The 16,602-nt window shown below is 39.6% G+C and overlaps 1 protein-coding gene across 1 annotated transcript in view; it reads left to right on the top strand.

Moving 5' to 3' along the window:
* peak1 (pseudopodium-enriched atypical kinase 1) overlaps positions 1 to 16,602 on the top strand; it is a 121,851-nt gene that overhangs the window by 76,935 nt on the left and 28,314 nt on the right. The window lies entirely within an intron of this gene.

Here is a 16,602-nt window from a genome sequence, read left to right as displayed (position 1 = left end):
CCCCCCCCCACTAGCACCCGAGGGATATCCAGCTCTCAGCACGATACTACCCTCACTGCTTCCTGGTGCCAACAAGCCTCTGTTTCACACGGTGGAGGTAGTGGAAGCAGGCGGAGCATTTTAGTCAGAGGGGGAAAGAAAGCCTTCATGAGCTCTCCACAGTTATCACCAGCCTGCCCCTGGCTAATAACTGTATCAGTTTTACACCAGTGTGGAGAGTGTGAGTGAGTATGAGAGAATATGTGCGTGTTGGTGTGGCAGTGTGGGTGAAACGGAGAAATCATCCAATGCGACGCTTGTTATTTATAGACCTACAGCAGATTTTTGTGTTAATAGAAATCAGCTGCAGTGTTACGCTTGTGTGCAACTGATTCAGGCTTTAATTTTTTGTGCATTTTTTGTAGAAGCACTATGTGAAATTTAAGTTTACATTTTTGTACCTTTTCAGTCTCAGCTGGCCCTTAGACATTGATTAAACAAAGATAAATATAAAAACATATTTAATTGTTGATGAGCACAAGTGAAAAGTCAAAGAGATGAACTTATTTTTCATTGTCCTCTATTGTTTTGCCTCCACTGGGATTATACAGAGAAATAGTATGAATCTCATATGGAACTTGCATACAAAATTCATACTGCTGAATTTTTCCATAAGCTAAGAAGAATTTTTCCAGTTCAGAATTCATGTGATCAGGTAGAAGTTCTGGAAGTACAACTATGTGAAAGCAGTCAATTAGTGATACAGAAGCAGCCGTATGTATATTAACAATGTTCAATGACCTCTTGAAGTTATTGCTATTAGTTTTAGATGGTTAGGGGCGTGTATCTTTTCTGTATTCTACTTGAAGCACATAACATGAACACATAATATTTAACAACATTAATTTATATATATTTGGCCCTAGTGCATTAGAGTAAAACAGTCTTCTATGTAAGCTTCATGTGCTGTATGTACATAGCAGCTTCCTGCTGGTCTGGCTGTTCTGACTCATTATTTGTTTTTTCACAGCTTTTATGATAATCAGCAGCTTTCTTGCACAATTAATTTTACTTCTGTTTAACAATTTCCAAATAGCTAATCATAGTAATATTTTTTTATGATTCCTTTTTTTATTTTAAAAGAAAAAACCCTCAGCTTTATTTATTTACAATAGAATTTAGTGGATGTGAGTGGACGTGGGTGTATAATTGTGTGTGTGTGCGCGTGCCATTAAATGCATGTGTTCTTTTTGTTTGTATTGTGCACTCCCACACATCTGGCTATGTCTGCTCTGCCACTCCACTGGTGTTTGTCTGGAGGCCAGCGGGTTGGTCTCCCAAGGGGACCTGCAGTGGCTCTTTCCCAGGCCAGACTGCAGCTACTCTCCCAGAGCTTGCACAATACCAAACACTGCACTGGAATGTTGTTGGCTTCATTTTTTTCTTCTCCCCTTTTGTTTTTTGTCTCCTTTTCTGTGTTTTTGCCTTGTGCTTTTGCTTTTCTCTCCTAAATTTATTCTGTTTGTTTCAGTTTTCTACAGATTTCAATTGACTAATATTCCAGTGTAATTAATGCACTGATTTACAATTTTCATTGTCAGTGTTTTGACTTTTTCCCATAGGAACAAAAAAAAAAAATACAAAAATATAATTAGTAGTTATGAATTAAAAACATGAAAATAGTTATACAAGAATCAGAAAAAATTGTGCTTTATTTGGGGGGAACACTCAAACGTTTGTTATAGGAAAGCAACCTGCTGACATTGACAGCTAACTTGGAATACTTTAGTCCTGTCACCAGTGGCTATATTGAAGGTAAACAACAGCAACTGAGACTTGAGACAGTTGGAACTGCTAAGAGATAATGACTGAGCCTTGCTACTTGCTGTGAGGACTTTGTTTTGACACTGTCATTTCGTTTTGCATCGACTGTTCCTAGTCAAATCTGTCACTAAGTAAGCGATGGGAGGTGAGCTCATAATGAGGTGAACTTGTCACACTGCTCATATCTATTTGTCAGCGCCTACCACTAAAGGGCTCATGTGGCCCATGTTTACTGTCTGGTGAAGACTTTAGCCTTGAAGAAACTCCTGAGTAAATTTTCGAATAAAATGTGTGCTCACGTTGCAAGTAAATCATGTTCTTAGAGATTGAGTTTTCACAATTAATGATTTGAAAATGCAGTTCTTGTTGCAGTTTTTCTCCTGCTTGCATTATGTTTATTATTTCAAAGAACACATGAAAATACCTGATTGTGTCCTACCATTTATTTAAAGCTCAGATACATCTCTGAAACATGGACACAACTGTCTGTTTTTCCAGCATAAAACAAAAAAACAACAACAAAATCCCAGTGGAAGCTTGAATTGTTGCCGATGCCACAACTCATTAGACTAGAGGCATGGCACTGTCGCAGTCAAGTCTAGGATCACACACAGACTGTTTCTAAAAGCTGAATGTAAAGCCAATGTTTGAATCAAAGTGTGGAGGGCTAAGGTATCAAAACTAACACGCTAACCACTCACAGATAGTTGCTAATAAGAGATTGTGGATGAAATAATACTAGTACACTAAATCCACAGCTTTGCTACTTCATGGATGAGCTCGTAAATCGTCAGCCGTCACTCAAAGTAGCCACGCCCCTAATTTTAGGTCTTAACAGTAACCAGGTGGATGAGTTGTGGCTTTGAATGAGTTGTTATGGAGTTATTATTGGCTGTAAAGACCAAAACAGTTTTCTGTACAAGGCAGTAAACATGTTATTTTACATTGTTGAAGTTGGTCATTCAGCTTCAAGTGGCCATTAGAGAAACTGGAATTTCTTTTTTTTTTTACATTTTTATTATTATCATCCTCCCCACACACACATACACATCTCTGGAGGTTACAGCTTCTGGATCAGTATCTGTGTTATTTATACACATTGTTATTGTCACTCTTTCAAAGCTGTGCGAGTGCCTCACCAACTCGACTTGTCTTCATGCGAGCAGGCCAGCTGCAGCAGACAGTTTCACACAAACACAGAGTAGCAGCTGCAAAACTCAGAGAGAGTGAGCCATCTGGCCGCTTAGTACATTACAAGTGGATTCAGTCCATTACACCCAGTCCATCTTGAGTTACAGCCACATGAATGGGGACTTGATGCATCGTGAATCCCATAAAGGAGATGCACAGTAAAAGCCATTCATTTCCCTTTAAACATTAATCATTGCACCGTACACAATATTTTTGTGTAGAGTTCAGTACGGTTGTTTGTCAGCCAGTGAGTCTTAGTGTTTTGCCTGTTTAAGTGTTTTTGCAGTTGACACATGTAAAAACAGGGTTTTCATATATTCAACAACGATTTAATGCTGTTAGACGTAAATCGTCTGTTTTTTGCGTCTTCCTGCTTGTGATCTTTTCCATGTTGCGGTTTCGTTCTCTCTCTTATGCGAGGGTTGGATGAAAGGCAATATCAGCCTTTTTTCATGCAAGGTTTTTTTTTTTTTTTAATGTTTTATGTTATGATTTATGTTAACACTTCCATTGTCTGCAGTTAGCTAGAATAATGTTATTTCTTGACTGTCAAATTTATATTTACATTCATTAATGTTCATCTTCAATGCTGCAGTAAATCATAAAGGATGAAAGGCAGTCACGGGATGTTAAATTTGCTGGTATTCCGGATCAGTTGTGATAAAGCTGCGGTTGAAATTATGTGGATAAACTGAGGCCTGTGCTTCCTCTCTGCTCCTTTCTGTTGTCTGGCTTCCTTGGTGGTCTGCATATTGTTGGCTCTGTAACTTGTTTGGATTGTGAAAGTGACTATTGAACATTCTGTAGGTTACATACCATGTCTCTCAGTACTGCTCATTTGTTGGAACATAACTCTTATAGTTAAGCCTGTAATTGAGCTTTGTTTTTACTTAGCTGTGTCTGAGTTGTATTTCCTTAGTGGCTGTTTTCTCCCTGTTGCCTGCTCTGCAGGTCATGTCAACATAAGTTGAATGATTTATCTCTTACTGGTGTGTAACCAAATTAGTGCACTTAAGACACATAAATCTTTTTAGCTAATAAATCCTAAACTGGTTGCTTTTAATGTTCGGCTATTCATCCTTTTATGTGAAACTTGTGTCTTTTTAATGGGATTCAGCAGTTGCTGTGAAAATCCATCTTTTTGTTCGACCTGCCTTCTTGGAGTCAGTACTTGTGAACATAAACATCCCTCATAAAGACACTGTAAGATCCAGCTAGTGATATTGCTGATGCTTCTTTGGAACTCCTCCATTTCCAATGAGATCATTAATGTTTATTTCAGCTCATTAATGCCAGAGGAGATGTAATAGGGACTGAAGCTGATTTTTAAGTTAACAAAGAGAGGTGAAAAATTGCATCTCAGTTGTGCAGTAAAATGAATGGTTGACTGTACTTAGGACACAAGTTCAATTGGGCAGCTAGTGAGAGGCATGCTTCCTGGAAAAACTCCTTAAAACTGGAGATACGGACTGTGAAGTCATTTTGGCAGCATTGCTGAAAACGAGCTGAAATTTGGTCAGAACTAGGGAGCGAGTCAGCCATAACTTGGAGTGGACTTGCTTGAGAAATTGAAACAAGGCTGCCGTGTACCAACACTTGTGTGCACGCTCATCTACATCTACAGGACACGGCTTAAACCACTGTTGCCACAGAAGTAACATGAGTCCATATTAGTGGGCCTGCAATGTAATTATTTTTGTTCCATTTTTTTTAACCAAAGATAATTGTAGAGAAACTTGTTACATAGCAGTAGGACCCTTGACTAAGTGAATAAATTAGTCTTGGATACTACTGTTATTTAAGGAGTCAGTACTTAGAAAACTCTGAGAAATGCTTGAAGGGCATCACTTTAAATCCCTGGATGAGCAGAGAAAATCTGTGGAAAGGAGGCAATAAGTGAAGCCTGAACTTCATTTGCTGCTCTTTGAAAGCACTTCATCAATGTGCTGAAACTGCTGCTCAGAACCATTACTTTCACTATCTGTACACCAAACGGACATGTTTAATATAGCTTATGACACGCTGTCAAAATTATTTATACAAGAACCAACCAATAAAGTTTCCGATTTGCAGGACTGTAGGACTGAATATGTCAGTTTATATGTTAGCTGCCTAATAATAGCAGATTTCAGTACAATACAGCAAAACACTTTAGGCAGGTTAGCTTTACACTGGTTGAAGCAAAGACTGAAACAAAGAGAATGGATGTGTACGCTTGTCAGAGAGAAAAAATAATATTGGTGCAGCTCCAACAGTCTAGCAGTTGCCAGGCTAGTGCAATTAAAGCATCATGAAAAACCAACTTGTTTTGAACTCATAAACTTAAAAACTTCAACATCTGGCAAAAGGCAGCCGAAGAGCCAACTACTAATGTTGGAGAAGTGATTATCCGTCCAGTAGAGTTAATATAAAGTGTTGATCCATCAAGTTCTGCTTCAGTGATCCTTAGTGATGACTCCTTAAGTCCCTAGAGCTCTAAGGGAGTGATAAAACACCCTTCCTCCAAAAGAAATATTCTTTTATTTGATCATTTATGTTGTGAGAGTGGTGTCTAACATGGTGGCCTAAAATTTCCCATAGACATGCAGTTGTGTTTTCGCTGATCATTTCCTCAAAACATAACGTATGATGTCATTTTCATCGTCATTTCTTATCAAAACATTCAGTGACTCTGTGCCCTGTGAATGAACAAACCACTCCCAAACACAGCAAAACTGAGTCACCTGATTCCCACAAGTTCCACATTTTTTCTTTCATTTGTCAGCCATCTCTGACCTCAAGAAATAAGTCATAAAGCTTTTTGTCCTTGCAGCTGGCTGGTTGATGGGCCCTCGAAAACATGAAGCCTGGTAAAAAGTGACATTGGCTAACTGCAGCATCACTAACAGTAATGCTCTGTGTGCTTCGTGGCCTATTTTCCTTCCCTCCAAAATAACATCTTGAAAGCTTTTGATGTTGCACTCAAAGAATATATGACAGTGGTTTTCTTCTCTAATGAACTTGTGGTAGAAGACGACGACTTTTTCTCGGCTTAACAAACAACAGCGTGCCCTGCTTTCTCACACTTCCTGGCATCGAGCTCTGCAGTTCCATCCCTATTTCATATCTATTCTGCTCTTGTCTATCCCACTGCTACGGCTGTCTTATCATTCAAGCCCTCTGCCATAAAGCAGCAGAAAATCCCATATCCCATCTCCTCATGGCTTCAGCTTTCAGCCTTGGTTATTCTGCTATTATGTACCAGGCTCAGCGAGCTTCCACTCCCTCTCAATAAACGTGCTCTGGGTGGGAAATGAGCTCCTGTCCTCAGTATTCTGATTTTTCTCAAGGGAAAAACATTGCCTCTCTGTGGAGAGGTAAGTGTAGCAGAATCTGATTTAGAAATTTAACACGAGTTTCCTGCTTGTGGTTCTGGTGCCTTGCTTCTCTACATCTCAAGCGCTCATCTCCCATTCATTGGTCACGGTTTCACATCTTTGACTGGTTTGTCTGTTTTTTAACAGTCTCACTACTATGCTGTGGCTCTCTGTGTCTCCATATCCCCCAAATTAAGCCTTTTTTGACTCAACAGATTGCCCTATATGTACATGATATTCTTTAAATGTGTGAAGACTTTTCATGTGAACGATATAACAATATGAGGTAGATCTTTACATTTGTGTTGGTGGTAAGTTCTTGTGTCTTGTTTACAGTCATATTGTTTCTTACCTGGAAGTTAAAAATTCTCCTGCTATGTGTTTATTTGATTGATGCAGTGTCAGCATTAATGCAGACATCTCATCCACTCTTGTGATGAAGAAAGAACCAAGCTGAAAGGCATGAAAAACTTGATTTGCCAATGCATCTATGTACCAGCAGAGATCTGGGTAATGACTGAGACATCAAGGGCACAAATACAAGGGACTGAAATGAGTTTACTCCATAACGTGGCTAGGCTCTGCCTTAGAGATAGGGTGAGGAGCTTGAATGTCTAAAAGGATATCGGAGTAGAGCTGCTGCTCGGTGTTGAAAGGTCTCAGTCGTCCAACTGGAAGGAGACCCCAGGGTACACCCAGAACTCACTGGAGAGATTATATATCTTGTCTGGCCTTCGAATGCCTCAGGATCCCCCAGGAGAAAGTAGAAAGTGTTACTGGGTAGAAAGATGTGTGGAATGCCTTGCTCAGCCTTTGAATGGGTGGATTCTGTTTCCATTTTTATAAATCATCTACCCTTAGTTTGATATTTGGTCGTCAGCCCAGGTATGAACATACGTCGGAATTCCTCAAACCTCTGTTTGAGGAGTAAAAAGCAACAGCATTATTGCCTCCAGTACAGGATGATGTAATGATGTGTTATCAAAAGCATATATTGAATAAGCAGTGAAGAAAATGACAAGAAATACATTTTAAATTGAGGCAAAATTTCTTTAAGAAAATGGATTCTCTACATTCTCTACCCACAAGTGTTTTTGTTAAAAGACCTCTGGCAGTATTTTATCTTGTCATGAATCAAACAAATCACTGATTCTAACCAGAGCCCAGAGCCTGTGTACTTTTGCCTACAAACTGCATTCAAACTTGCTGATATATCATTGGTTATATTTCAGTTCAACATAAATGTTATCAAACTAAACTGTTCTTCTAACAAACAGTAGGTTTTCTATCTTAGTGTCTCACATTCAGACAGACAGAATTGCTGCATCCTGATCTCTTCAGCTAGCCCAGCCACACAACTAGACACCAGTGCCTACCTGAGTCAGTCTCAAGCAGGTGGTAACAGGAAGAGCGATGAGGTTGGGCCGGTTGGGCTCCGCTCTGGTTTAGATGTACTGGTTGCTAAACACATAGTGACATCCTTGCAGGCTGCCTCCAACAGGTCCCACATGCTTTATCTTCTTTAGAATGAGTATATCTCTGGTGCGTCAGTTCACTCAGCTGTGACTGATGGAGGGCAATGGTGAGGAAGCCTCAGGTGTATTGGGTGAATAAAAAAAAAGTACGGGGAGATGTGGTGAGATAGGAGTTTAAAAAATGGGCTTTCAAGTGTAAGAAGTAGGAGTCCCAGAGAGAGGTTTTCTTTCTAATCAATTTCATCTTTTTGCTAACATCTGTGTTGGTTTGCTGCATATTTAACTGACTCCTTGAACTATTGCTTTTTTGTTTTTGTTTTTTTAAAAGGCCGCACATTGAGATGAATGTTTTAGGCATTCCTAGAGTAGATTTCAGTAAATAAAGTTCTATCCCACCAGACCCTCTCGAGAAGTTATTCTTATCCCAGTACAAATCTGGGTCTCACTTGGCAGTCCCACGGGGGCTTGTGACTTGGTGGTAGTGGCACCAAGCAGCAGGTGCTGTGTGATATCTCGCCTGGCACAAAACCAGACAGTGTTTGCTGCTATCAAATGAGGAGCAGATGGTCACAGATCATCGGTCAGCACTGCATCTCATATGAACGACTACCTTGCACTGATTTGATTGGGGGAAAAAATGTAAAAAATGAAGGGTAAAGCAGAAACCTGCCCTCAGTCCTCATCTTATTTGACTGTCTTTGTTTTTAATGAGACAAAGCTTTGTTGGTTTGTGTGATGTTTATCATCGGTATGAGTAGTTTGTTGTTTTCAGATTTTTGTCATTGAGAGAAAGCCACAAGTGGCACCACCAAAGTTTCTACATTTTTGTGGGAATATGGGATTGAATTATGCATTTAGGCGTGTGTGCGTGCGTGCGTGCGTGCGTGCGTGCGTGCGTGCGTGCGTGCGTGCGTGCGTGCGTGCGCTTTTTGTCTTGTGAATGCTCATTATGACAGCAGCCACGGTTGTCTTCATAGAGCTGTCAGATTTCTATATACTGTCTTGCGGCCTACTCGCTGACAGGAATCACTGACAGCACAAGTCCCTTTGAGATGAAGTCAACTTTATATGGTGGACAAAATAATAACAATTAAAAGAAACACACACGAGTCTTAATTAGGCTAAGATTTGGATTGTGTACCACAAAAAACTTAACAAAAAGCCCCACAATGCATTTCCTTATGTAGCTTTTACATTTTCTGACAGGCTGTATAAAAAACATTTCTTTTATAAAGAAACTAAAATTGCTGTGACGCTGGATCATATTTGCTTACATTGTTTGGCAGCTGTCCCTCTACTCCTTTTTGATTGTTTGTGGGGGTGTTTGTGAATCCCTGTCTTATCCTTCAGAGTGTGTGTAGGTGAGCTGATGCAAGTGAATCCTTGTTCATCCTAGTTGCTTCTGCATTGGACCATTTTTGTTGTTGTTTTTGTTTTGTTTTTCCAGAAATCCAGCTGACTTCTACATTGTGTGTTGTCATCAGATCTGCATAGTGTAGAGTAAGCTGTGGAAAATTTAAATCTTCATTGTTGTGAACTAATACTCTTAAATATCATTTGTTTGTTTGCCATTATTTTCACTGGACAATAGGCTTGATAATTAGGCTTTTGTTTGTTGTTTATATGTTGCTCTTAGCCATGATTCACTTTGTGCAACCTTTTATTTTTGAGCAAGAAGAATAGGGGAGTCGCATCATGTTACAGTACTGTGAAAAAAGTCTTGAGTCTCCCCTGTTTCTTTATATTTTGTTGGCTGCAGGAATTTAATGAGTCGTTTGCAAACATATTTATTGTTGAGTTTGTACAATTCTAATGACCTTGAAAGTCAATATTTGGGATGACCACCTTTAGTATTCAACACAGCGTGAGAACTCTCTCAGGCAAGATTTCTTACCATTTCTTTAATCTTCAGGAATCTCCAGGCTTCTTGAAGGACATTTAAAGCTTTTCTTTGGATGTTGGCTGCCTTTCGTTCCACTCAGGATGATCCCACACTACCTGAATAACGTTGAGGTCCGGGTTCTGGAGAGGCCAATCCATGACTGGTAGTGTTTCATTGTGTGTTGGAGGCAGTCTTGTGTTTTTTTGCATTGGCAGTGTGGTTGAGATCACTTTACCAGACACTTTGCAGATGGTATTGCATGGTGGGTCCAAATCAGACTGTGTTTTTCTGTCTTCATAATTCTATCAGTTTTGCTGAGATCCCCAACACCACTGGCTGAAATACACCCCTAAGCCGTGACACATCCTGTTTTACTGATGATTGTAGATACTCACTATTGCAGCTCTCTCCTGTCCCTGTGTTAACAACAATTTGAACCAGAAATTTCTAGTTTGGATTTGTCACTCCGTAAAACCTGTCACCACTGATTTTCAGTCCTGTTTATATGTAAATTGGGATACCTCGTTTTTCCCTTCTTTAAGAATGGCTCCTTGACAGCCACCCTTCCATGGGGACAATTTTTGATGAGCTTCAGAAGACGGTGGATTCATCTGCAGAGCCAGATGCATCTCTCAGTCAGAAAATTGTTAGGCACAAGGACTGGACTGAAAGTGAGTGAAAAAGCAGCCAATGTCCAAACAAAAACTTTGAAAGTCTTTCAGAAAGACCACTTTAAAACAATGACCCGAAAATCAAAATGTAAAGAAATCAGGGGTAGCTCAACATGTTTTTTGTTGTTGTTGTTGTTGTTGTTGTTGTTGTTGTTGTTTACAGTACTGTATGTTCACGTTTCTCCTAAACCACAGATGTCAGTCAATATTGAAAATAATCATTAGTCCCTCAGTAAATCACTCAGTGTGGAACTGATCTATAGATTGCAATAGTTTTGGTTGAAAATAAAACACATGTAAATAAAAAGGCTCATAGTTGGACAGGACTGCTTGTTTCTGGCTCTTGACACACATAGGTTCAAAAGCACATTGCAGCTCTTTAGCAAGTTGGTGGCCTTCCCAGTTGAAGCAATTTGGTGTTCAACATCTGGTTCCGGACATGTGGACAGGTGGAGTCGAAAGTCAAAACATGTTATGTAATCACAGATGTAGTTTACCAAGTGAATGCATAATCCATTTTGTCACAGATTTGGTGTTCACATGCAAGTCATGGTATGTTGTTGGTGTTCACAGTAAAGTGTAAAGGTGTCTTTGTTGGCAATGGGTTGGATGGTGTAATTGCGTGTGGGACACCTTGTAGCTCTGGTGTTTGGTGGTGTTGGTTTGCATAATTTAAGTCTCACAGCTTCTGCTTGAAGTGCTGTTTGAAATAAAGCGGGGCAGGAGAGAGACAGATTTGCATATCTCAGAAGACAAAGCAACAGTGGGGAAAAAAGAAAGCCTTCAGTAAACGGCCTGAATAAGAAGAGAGTGGGTAGGGAGAAAGAGTGGGAAATTTTTGAGCCACAGGGAAAAAGACAAAACAACAAAGAAAAAAAACTTTGCGAGGGAAAAGAATGGAGGAGGAAGAAATGCAGATGAGACAGAAGAGCTTTTGGAAATGAGTGGAGAGGAGACTTTTCCGCTGTGTTGCATAATATTTGTTACATAATGAAAGCAACACAAAAATAGATGTCTATAATTTGGCTGATGGCCATAAGTAGGAACACTTTTATTGCAAAAAAAAGGAGAACTGCATTTAGGATCATGTTAATGTTGAAACAAAGTCGATTGCATAAGCCAGAGGGATTTCTTGTGTCACGATGGTTTTCTCTTTCTTTCTGCATCAAGTCGGATGTATTATAGTTTAATGACTGTGTCCCTCACGTTGAGCTGTGTGAGCTGCTTTTCGTGGTTTACGAAAAGATTAATTGGTATAAGAGAAGTCATCCGGTGCTTCATTTGTCCTGGGTTGTCCTAGATTGTCCTGGTATCTACATATTCTATTATTTCATCCCCTATTCTCAAATATCTGCAAAGACTTGTTAATACTTATTATGTATTCTTGATGTTATCTGTCCAGTCTTTCTTTTTTGGGGGCAATCGTGGCTCAAGAGTTGGGAGTTCGCCTTGTAATTGGAAGGTTGCTGGTTCGAGCCCCAGCTTGGACAGTCTCGGTCGTTGTGTCCTTGGGCAAGACACTTCACCCGTTGCCTACTGGTGGTGGTCAGAGTCCGGTGGCGCCAGTGTCCGGCAGCCTCGCCTCTGTCAGTGCGCACCAGGGTGGCTGTGGCTACGATGTAGCTTGCCATCACCAGTGTGTGAATGTGTGTGTGAATGGGTGGATGACTGGATGTGTAAAGCACTTTGGGGTCCCTAGGGACTAGAAAAGCGCTATATAAATACAGGCCATTTACCATTTACTATTTTTTTTTTCCCAGTGTTAATTCTAAAAGCAAATTTTAAATTTTAAATTTGACTAAAATGTCATTTAGTTTTGGCATCTAGGTTCTTTTGGTTTTAGTCAACTAAACATTGTAGAATATAAGATTGTTGTCGGCCAAACCTAAAGTTGATTCGGTTGACTAAAATATAACTTGTAAAAATGTTCTCCTGTTTTTACTGGAGAACGTTGCTCTAATGGGTTTAAAAATTATTTTCCCTTGACTCTTCTTTTCTTCCTAAGTGTTAACATGTTACGTATTCATGAGAAACAAGTGTGGGAGCTAGCTGTACTGTTCCCCGAGGGCTGCTGAAATGTGTTCCTCCAACATTACTAAACAAGGAGATTAATTCTGATTGGATCAAACTCTTCCCGCCTTTCTACAAAACTTATTCAGTTCTGATTGGATCTCATCTCTCTAGAATATTTTCATCTTGTTTTTATTCGTTGATGAAGGAGTCAATACTTTTCATTATAATTTTTGTCCTTGTGCATCAGCTTTTATTTATGATGAAAATGAGCAAACGGTTTAGAGAAATGCTTCTTTCCAAGCAGTTTGATTTATTATTGCAGATGCTCTGATCATTAAATGTAAATAATCTGTGATTGTTAGTGTTACATTTATAGTAAATTTTTAGGGTTTTGACCAAAAGTGTTGCAGTGTGCTGCAGTCATGCAAGAACAGGTGGTGGGAGGTCTTGTAAGTTACATCATGGATCTAGTTTTGCTCAGAAAAAATCTATAATATACAAATATGTTTTACTTGTTGCTGGGTGCAGTGTCATATTAGCTCCCACTGTGACAGGATTTGAAAATAAAATCAAACAGCAGCAGAATTTTAATGAGGGAGAAGAGAAAAGTAAAATATGTTGTCACGTCCATCACGGGTGGTTTCTACTGGTGGATTTGTGGATGTGACACATTAAATATCTGATATTTCCCAATTCTCTCAAGTGTGATCAGAATTATGGCAACAATGAAAAGTGAAGTATCTTATTAGAAAGCACCCTGATAGCTGCTGCTCATAATTTCACCAAACTGATTTGGAGTCAATAAACACAATAAGGAGTCTTTTTTTCCTGATTTCCACAGAAAACTGCTCGCTTCCTCCCCTCCATCTGCTGTCTGTCAGGGAAGAAATAATGCACTTACAAAGTCTGCCAGGTCTACATCTTAGCTGCATTTTTTTAGTGTGCAAAGCATTGTTGAAAAAAGTGAGATCCTTAAGTCTCAGGATCTCGTGGATGTTCATGGAGCAATGACCCACAGTTTGCGCTGGAGCAGTTTGCAGCCAGTTGTAAAGCAGCTAGGATGAGAAGTGGCACCTCTGAGTCTGAGGCCATGGTTCTGAGTCTGAAAAGTGGCATGCTAAATCAGGGTTGGGAATGAGTTGCTGGAGGATCTCAAGTGCCTCAGGGTTTTGTTCACAAGTGAGGGAAGAAGGGAGTGGAAGAGTGGCAGGCGGATTGGTGCAGTATCTGCAGTATTGCGGATGCTGTACTGGTCTAAGTATGAAAGTGAAGCTGTTGATTTACTGATCGATCTACATTCCCACCCTCATGTATGGCAACAACCTGTGGGTACTGAATGCCAGTGGCATGAATAACCTTCCTGTGTGGGGTGTTTGGGCTCTCCTGTAAAGATAAGGCGGGCGTCCTTTCGATTTTTAAAAGCACATGTGAAAAAGCAAAGTCCTAATAATGTTGTCCTGTAAGGGTCAGAATTGGACAAAACAATGATACGTGCCGTCACTGTAAACGAGCAGAAATACCGTTAAGGTCCTTTCACAGACACACTGGGCTTTCTTGGGCTTTAGAAAGTTACTTTTTGAAAGTCTGCCACAGTGCCTACGTGTCACACTGTGACAGCTTTGGAATAATATTGTGTGAATTACAGCCACTGTTTCCTGTGTGGATGCAGCCTGTTCGGTGTAACAGGATAAATCTTCTCCCGCCCAATGTGACTCGGTCAGCAGAGTTTGATTCAGGAGTTCCTCTTTTATTGTGTCTGGCCCTGGGCGGGGTGTTGTCATTGTAACATCCTTCCGTACGGGACCTGACGTCCATGATTCACCTAACCCTGCTGATATCAGCTCTGCTATGAGTCATCCACAGCTTTATTTGGTTAACTGCTAAGTTCAGTCATAAAAGTGCAAAATACTCAAAGATTTAATTAGGTAAATATTAATTTGCTAATGCTTTTGTGATAAACTGTCAGAAGGGAAGAAAAACCAAGGTTCTCTTAACATTGTTCTGTTAATATTGCATTTTAAGTTTCACAGGTGGTCATTGTAGAATGTCTGCATGATTGTTATTTGGTTGCCTTAAAAAAACATTCTGAAAATCTGTGTTTGGATGTCTTTTTACCTATAAAGCATATTCACTTGTGAGACCAGCCCAAGTGTTTTAAAATAGTCCATTGGTGGACCCTATATGTCAAGCAAAGCTGAATAAGCTCTTAAATCCCAGCCAAAGACATAATATTGGTTTAGAAAACAACACTTAAATTTATTGCTTTTTATTGCTTTTTTTTTTTTATGCACCTTCTTTTGTAGTTAACTGTTTTATTGTATTTTATTTTATTTTTTCCTTGAAAATAATCTGTTGATGGCAGGCTAGTTTTAGAAATGGTGCATAAACTGCATAAACAGATTATGTAACCTACCATTCCTGTGTAATATTTAAACATGGACTGAGCTTGAATTTAATTGGCTATTTGAGTTACACTTCACTTATTATCCATGGATTTGATGTTAATGTGGTATTTCAGAGCTTGTTATAATTGGCTGTGAGAAGCTGGACTGGTCAATCAGGATAAAGCACATCTAAATGCTAATGGCTTTTTCTTTGTCTGTCTTCCTCCATTAGATTCATGATTTGCATTGAAGTGTGGCTTAACCGGATATAACAAGGGTTCCAGAAAAATGTTTAGTCCCATCTTTCCTTCTTTGAATGTATTTAGTAAACAACTAGGGTAGGGCCTTTATCACTCTGCTACTTTTTGTTAGCATTGTATAATTACAGAAGTACATAAATATGACCGGATAATTGGACTTGTGCTGATAACCAGAGTTTTAAATGTCAGCCTTTGTCATTTTACAGATTGAATGGTGTGGATTTTTCACCACTGATCTTTTTTTTTTTTAAGTGGGTTGTTTTTTTTAATAGGTGCCATTGTTTTTAGAGTTTATTTTACTTAAAACAGTAACTGTGTGGTTCAGTGCCAGTTTTCAGGTCTTTGGTTGTTTGCATTCAGTCCAGCATGAAGAGAATATTAAATGACCCAATTTCAACAGGTGATTTAATATTGAACAGACAGAGGTGTCTTATTGAATGCTTATTTTGAAAATAAGTTTCAGTCACACCCCAAAGGCTGTGAACTGTGTATGTTCTTGGGTTTCTTGTATATTTTTATTTTTACTTGGTTTTGCCTTGAGGCTTTACTCTTTGATATTTTGTGGATTTCAGTCTAATTTCCAGCAGTAAAACATCAAATATTGACAGTTAAGAGGAAATCACTCACTGGCCTGATAACACATTTTCCATAGCCATCAGTCATCCCTCATTGTCATCAAATTTTATGTGAATATGTATCGGAAGAAGCCCTGCACATAGTAAAGTGGTTAGAACTGTTCCCTCACAGCAAAAAGGTCCTGGTAAAGTCCAGTCTGGGGCTTTTCTGTGTGGAGTTTGCATGTTTTCCCCGTTTTTCCTGCTTGGGTTCTTTCTGCACGCTCGGACTTCATCCCACAGTCCAGAAACATGCATGAGGTTCAGTTAGTTGGTAAACCTAAATTGTGAATAGGTGTGAATGTGAGAGTGAATGGTTGTCTGTCTCTTGTGTTGGCCCCATGACAGATAGGCAACCTCTCCAGGGTGTACTCCACCACTCACCTTGTGAAGCTGGGATACCCCCCCCCCCCCCCCCCCCCCCCCCTTGCACACCTGAATTGGATAAGCAGAAGAAAATGGATGGATGGATGTATCACAAGAGCCACTGGTCACACTGATCATGTGTGAACTCTGCTGAATCACATTTTCCATCTGAGTAACAGTTCATAAGGTTTTGGATTTTGATTCAGTAACAACATCAGTGACTTCATTTTACTTAAGCTTGACTCAAACAGTCCATAATAATACAGAAATAACCTGTTTCAGTTCCCACTGCTTCTGCCCCTTGCCTTTCTGAGTCTTGTAGGACCATTTTGGGTTAGAAAACAGATCAGCTCCCTGTAGGATGGACTGAGGTAGTAGAGAAAGTTTGCCACCTAATGGAGAAATTGAAATACTGCTTTTCTGAATCATTCTCTCCCTCCCACAGATGATTATTTTTTGTTGTGTTTTTGCTTCTGCCTTTCTGCCTCATCCTACTCTTTGTTACCAGTGTTGCATGAATAAATCTAAATGCACAACTAACTGAATTAAGTTGAATGTATTCTTTTCTCTCCTGTTGTGTTTTTCAG

This window comes from Diplotaxodon limnothrissa, linkage group LG7 (genome assembly GCF_057381915.1).
Source record: "Diplotaxodon limnothrissa isolate DT_005_m linkage group LG7, D_limnothrissa_male_GT1.1, whole genome shotgun sequence".
Lineage (NCBI taxonomy): Eukaryota > Metazoa > Chordata > Actinopteri > Cichliformes > Cichlidae > Diplotaxodon > Diplotaxodon limnothrissa.
Note: the sequence above shows the minus strand (reverse complement) of the source record. Positions and strands in the feature narration are given on the sequence as shown.